At 45.7% G+C, this 6846-nt stretch overlaps 1 pseudogene; it reads right to left on the reverse strand.

Annotated features, from left to right (window-relative positions):
* Positions 1-6002: 6002 nt before the first annotated feature.
* On the reverse strand, positions 6003-6169 carry LOC141095021 (U2 spliceosomal RNA; annotated as a pseudogene).
* Between the last annotated feature and the right edge of the window lie 677 nt (positions 6170-6846).

Consider the following 6846-nt stretch of genomic DNA (forward strand, 5'->3'; position numbering starts at 1 on the left):
CGAAATTGACGGACACACAGCAGGGGATCAGCTGACGTTACTGAACCCCAATAACACTGGAGCATGTGTTGACTGTGCAGACGGCACTTCTGAGCAGCAACTGGCGGTGTTGTAGCCCAGGGATTACAGTAGAAACAGAATGTAGCCAGAGGAATAATTGGAGCAAGTTTAATATCTGCAGTAGTGTGAATGTGGACAGAGCAGGAGAAATTGCCGGACACACAGCAGGGGATCAGCTGATGTTACTAAACCCCAATAACACAGGAGCAAGTGTTGACAGTGCAGATGGCACTTCTGAGCAGCAACTGGCGGTGTTAGAGCCCAGGGATTACAGTTCAGGTGGTAGAAACATGAACACAACGGGAGACCTGGATACTGTTGCCAACCAATTATTTAATCTGGAAGAGGACTGGCAAATTCCTGCGAGATACAGGCCTTGTTCATTTTCAGAAAAGTAAGCTGGTCAACGTTATTGGAGGATAGTCACATGCGACGGTCTGTTAGTACACCACCTGCAGCGCTAAAGACGCGTTCCGATAATACACTAGCAGCAGGGCAAGCCAGCACCTCCAATGCATACTGGCTAAACTCTGGCCATGTATCCAGCTTAGAGACCCAAAACTTGAATGGGAAAGAGCCGTGTGGGAGAACACTGAGAGGGCAAGACATGTAGTCTGTCACCACCTGACGGAAACGTTGCCTCCTGCTGACTGGAGCCGTCTGTGATGGTGTAGACATTTGTGGCGAGGACACAAAACTTTGCCACATTTGGGCCATACTGGTCTTGCCTTGTCCTGAGGCACTGCTTCTGCTCCCTCTTTGTGCATAGCTTCCTCCACTGCCTTGACGCACTGAGCTGCTTAATAAAGCACTAGCAGCACTGCTCTCGAGTGGAATGGAGAACATGATGGAATGCACCAGTGTGTCTTGGTACTCCCGCATTTTACGCTCCCGGTTCAACGGTGTTATGAGGCTTTGTAAGTTGTTCTGGTAGCGAGGATCTAGGAGGGTGTACACCCAATAATCAGCCGTGTTGAGAATGTGGGCGATGCGGCGGTCATTTCTCAGGCACTGCAGCATGAAATCAACCATGTGCTGCAGACTGCCAACTGGCCAAGAAACGCTGTCCCCTGCTTGAGGCGTCATCTCTGCCTGTTCTGCATCACCCCACCCTCACTCTACATACTGACTACTAGAGCATTGTGTACCTCCCTCCTCTGGAGAGATGTCTTCCTCCTCCATTGACTCCTCCACATCCTCCTCACAAAGTGTCCCCTGCCTAGGCCTTTGTGAGGAACCACATTGCGCAGACTGTCCAGAAGCAGATGGCATTTGTGACTCCTCATCCTCCACCTTTTCCACAACCTCCTCCCTTAGTGCTTGCAGTGTTTTTTCAAGCAGTCAGATAAGGGGGATAGTCATGCTGACTAGTGCATCATCTGCACTCACCATCCGCGTGGAATCATCGAAGGCATGCAAAATGTGGCAGATGTCCTTCATAGAGGCCCACTCAGTGGTGGTGAAGTGTGAACGACGCGCAGTGCGACTTGTTTACACCTGATGCAGCTGGTACTCCATTACTGCTGCCTGCTGCTCACACAACCTCTCCAACATATGAAACGTTGAATTCCACCTGGTGGGTAGGTCACATATGATGCGATGTTCCGGAAGGCGGAATCAGTGCTGCAGAGCTGTAATGCGCGATCTTGCCATGCTGGAACGCTGCAAGTGAGCGCACTCTATGCGGACCTTGTGCAGCAGTGTATCAAGATCCGGATAGTCCCTCAAAAAACTCTGCACGACCAAGTTGAGCACATGTGCCAGACATGGGATGTGAGTGAGGTTGCCTAGGCCCAGAGCTGCCACCAGATTTCGGCCATTGTCACACACTACCATGCCTGGCTGGAGATTCGCTGGCACAAACCACACGTCGCTCTCCTGCTTGATGGAATTCCAGAGCTCTTGCTCTGTGTGGCTTTGATTCCCCAAAGAAATTAATTTCAATACGGCCTGTTGATGTTTGGCCACGGCTGTGCTCATATCGGTCGTAACAGGTAAGCATTCACGGGTCCATGTGGTGTTAGACTGTGACGGCTCCTGCAGCGCTGATTCAGAGGAACTGGAGTATGAGGAGGAGTCAATGTGTACAGATGGATTCCTGCAATCCATGGAGTTGGCAGAACACGTACAGCGCCACTATCAAGATCTGTACCCGGCTCCACAACATTTACCCAATGGGCAGTGAGGGAAAGATATCGTCCCTGTCCATGGTTACTGGTCCACGCATCGGTGGTCAGGTGGACCTTGCTACTGAAGGCGTTTAGTAGCGCATGTTTAATTTTTCCCTCCACATGCTTTTGCAGGGCAGGGACGGCTTGCCTGCTGAAATAAAAGTGGCTGGGCACGTTGTATTGTGGGACTGCCAATGCCATGAAGTTACGGAAGGTGTCAATCTTAACCAGCCTGAATGAGAGCATTTCAAGGGACAGTAGTTTTGCAATGCCAGCATTCAGAGCCTGTGCTCGGGGGTGGTTTGCCGAGTATGGGCGCCTTTTCTCCCATGCCTGTGCTACCGATGGCTGTAGACTGGCCTGGGAGTGTGAGGATGACAGGGAATGTGGTGCTGTTGGTGGAATGACACTGTGTCTCTGTACAACAGTGCCAGAGGTTCTTCCATGGCGATCCTGTGAGGAAGCCTAACCAGCTGTGTGTGAGCTGGAGGAAGAGGCTACAACATGAGCTGAAGAGGTGGTTGGTGGCGCTGTAGGTTGGCTTAGGTCTTCAGTGTGTCTGTGTAACTCCACCACGTGCTTGGTCCGCACATGTTTCCACATATTTGTGGTATTGAGGTTGCTGACACTTTTCCCTCTTTTCACTTTCTGATTACACAGCTTGCATTTGACAAAGCAAATGTCATCTGCAACTGTGTCAAAAAAGGACTAGGCACTGTAAGTCTTGGGAGCGCCCGTTTTGGGTTTTGGAAGAGGCATGCTCCTAATGGGTGCCGATGTGGAGGCTACAGGCAACCGAGTCTGCCCCCTCCTTCTCCCTCCTTTTTTGGCCGTTCGGGGAATCTCTTCCTCAGAGCCGCTCCCACCACCTTCCTGTACCTCACGCCATGATGGGTCAAGGACCTCGTCATCTACACTACCCTCTTCAAATGACTGCTTCTCCTGGGTAGTCTCAACAGCACAGTACGCACCAGAAAGTGGCACCTGAGTCTCATCATCAGATGTGTACTGAGGTGTGCTGACCATAGGCACTGGCCCACCCGCCTCTTCAGATTCAGAGAGACAAAGCTGTTGCGCATCGCTGCATACTACCTCTTCTTCAAATTCTCGAATGCTGCTTGGCTGGCCCCCTCTTTCCAAGCCAACAGATTCAGAGAACAGAAGTAGAGATGGCTCCTGTCCAGGGCTCTCTGACTGCCTGGGCAATTTGGCAGGTGGTGAAGAGACAGATGGGTGCTCTTCAGAGCTCTGGACCTGAGAGGATCTGGAACTAATTGAAGTTGATGCGTTAGCTGCCATCCATCCGACAACAGCTTCAATTTGTTCGTCCTGCAGCAGTGGGGTACGGCGAGCTCCTACAAAGCTGTGCATAGAGGACTGTTCCCTGGTAAAACTGGGGGATGCTGAGTCACTGGTGCCCGCAGCAGGCACAGAATCCCCACGTCCTCTCCCTGCAGAAACTCCACGCCCACGACCACGTGCCTTACTCCCTGCCTTCTTCATCTTGGTAGACTGATAAAGATAGGCAGAAAAGTACTAAGGGCTTAGTGTGCTTATTCCTGAACAGCTGCTAACAGGTATAAGAAAGTGTGAACTAGACTTTAATATGAGCTAATGTGGCCTACACAACTGTAAAGTGGAGTGTTTGGTGAACTTTATTAACTTTTTTTTTTAACAAAAAGACACTGGATGTGCCCAAAGATGTAAAACCGATAGTATCACAAACTTTTTGTAGCTATTACAATGCAGAAAGGTAGCCTACAATGCAATAGATGAGGCTCCAAAAAATAGGCTAATACTAATTTCACTGGGGCTGCAGGGCACAAGCCAGCAGATAGGCTCCTCTATCTACTCTTATATAGTGTTTGGAAATATTGTAGCTGGATACGGATGGAACCACACTAATAGGAGAAATCTGGAAAAATGAGCAGCACTAATGCAAAAAAGGACAATGTATGAGGCAGTGACGCACGCTGAGTGGACTACTACCGGAGGTGGCTGCAGAACACACTACAGCGTGAGCTGCACTCACACACAGAGCCCTCGCAGACAGCCGTGAACAGCGCTGCAAGGCTGCAGAAAAGCTCCTCTATCTACTCCTATATAGTGTTTTCAAGCAATCTAGCTGGATACAGATGGAACCACACTAATAGGAGAAATCTGGAAAAATGAGCAGCACTAATGCAAAAAAGGACAATGTATGAGGCAGTGACGCACGCTGAGCGTACTACAACCGGAGGTGGGTGCAGAACATACTACAGCATGAGCTGCACTCACACATAGAGACCTCGCAGACAGCAGTGAACAGCACTGCAAGGCAAAAGAAAGCTTCTCACACAGCAGTTGCTAAAGTAGCCTGGGTAAAGCACAATAAAGCAAATCGCTAGCTCAAACTGTCCCTCAGAGTCAGAACAGCAGCGTCCTATCCCTAAGTAAATTCACAACAGAGTGAACCCAAAATGGCGGCGGCAGCTTTTATAGTGCATCATGACATCATTTCAGCAGCCAATCACAGCCATGCCATTAGCTAACATGCCTAACATGCATAACAGGATGTGCCCACACTTCTTAGGATTCATCATTGGCTGAATAAAATCAAACTGACTGATTGCATTATGGGAACTTCTGATTCCGGTATTCTATATTCTAAAAGTATCGGAACTCAGTATCGGAACTCCGATACCGCGAATATCGGCCGATACCTGATATTGCAGCATCGGAATGCTCAACACTACTAACTAATGATAACTTTTTGTTTATAACATGCTAAAACTACAATAAAGAAGCATTATGAATGTTTGGACCTTTTTAAAGTAGTGTTTTATCAAGTAAGCATTTTCATCTTTTCCAGAAGTCCTGTACATTTATTTATGGCAGTTTTCAAAAGCTGTTGAAATGGCAATAAATAATTGTACAGCTCAGTGACAAGAATCAGAAGAGTAGAAATTCACACAAGGATATAGATATTACTTAGTAAAGTTCTTTGCTAGCCTGACTGTTATAGGAAATTCCTCTGTCTGTCATTAAACAATCACCTTAGATGCATTAGTATTTTACAGTATTATCCAGGGAAAACTCCAAAATCATCTATCAATGATGGACTTTTGTTTGGGCTAGATGCTTTAGGCAAGCCTGGGGTGTAAAAGCGATTTCAGTCCACAGTGTTCCCATCACAGAATTGTATGATCACTGCTCACCCTGGTAGCTCAGAAAGATCAGTCAGCAGCACAGCAAGTCTCTGTACCTGAGAGGTCTAAACTAGCATGCATATAGCACTACTACTGGGCAGAGGCTGAATATCCGTGGATTCAGAAGAGTCAAAGTAACAGTGGCGCCAATCTTGCAAAATCTCACAAAAAGGACCCACTCTTATTTTTTGGTTAATATGTGGAAATGAGTAAATAAACTGATAGATTTTTATAGAGATCAGATAAGTAATATATTTATAAAGATTAGATACTGTAGATAAATAAAGTAGATGAATGTCAATGTAAGGTAAATGCAAAGTAAAATGAAACAAATATGTTTGTGCCCTGATGTACAAAACATTTTTATTTAATTTTTATTTAAAACTTTTTTTGTATATATGTTTATCACCAGGAAAAATTGATATTTTTTAAACAAACGTTTCTGCAACAGAAGGTGAATGATAAAGGTAATGCTATGTATTGTCTGTATGTTGCATGAAAATGTGCAAATGCAATCTTTAATACTGTCTGATTTTAGTAGAAAATATTAGCCATTCCCAAGCATTCATCTTTTAGAAAATTGTTATCATGCACCGGTCTTGGAGTACTGCAATACCAAGTCAATGCATGGAGTGGACAGAACAACCCCATTTCTGTGTTCTAAAAACCCATGAAATATTTGTTCTCCAGATATAAAACTGATGAGTACAGACACTACACTTGATCTTAGCTAAAATGCAGAGTAGTTTATGTGTAAAGATCAAGTCAATTCCACTGCGCAACACCCTGATAACATGCCAAGACTAACAGGCTACTGCAGTCATCTCTCACTGTACAAGAGCATAAGCTGGTTGTGTAAGCCCTTGAAATAAATACTTTTTTTTCCTTTATATATGTTTTTATGTTTACTTCTTTTGTTTTAACCCTTAAAAGTTCTAGGTTTAGAGTGCCTGCATGTGTCCCTTCCTTCCTTTATATTATCCACTAATAAAAGCATGACACAGAGAACGAGCTAGATATAAGAACAGGCCTGAGATTTTTTATAAAATAAAGCCTGGACAGCGGGTTTCATCCTGGTGGAGCCTCTCTCTGGCCCTGCCGCAGTCAGCTCTTTGAATATTTAATGTCCTGATGAGCGTTTCCACCTGCTGACACAGTCAAAGTGGTACAACAATACACACACGAGTACAAGATCATCAATTGACTCTTCTCACAGTCTGCTAGGTCAGGCTTTTTCTCTTTTTTTAAGCCTTTTTTCAACTTTACTTTTTGGATTTTAATTGATCCTTTCACCACTGGATTTAATCACAGGGAGTTGCCTAGCTATGAAACGGTTAAGCAGTTTGCAAGCATAGAAAATAATTCACCAGATAGTATACTGTACATCTATTTGCTTTTTAGTTCAACTCTAGTTTAAACCCTATTTA

This window comes from Dendrobates tinctorius, unplaced genomic scaffold (assembly GCF_039654945.1).
Source record: "Dendrobates tinctorius isolate UK_male_01 unplaced genomic scaffold, ASM3965494v1 ptg000065l, whole genome shotgun sequence".
Classification (NCBI taxonomy): Eukaryota; Metazoa; Chordata; class Amphibia; order Anura; family Dendrobatidae; genus Dendrobates; species Dendrobates tinctorius.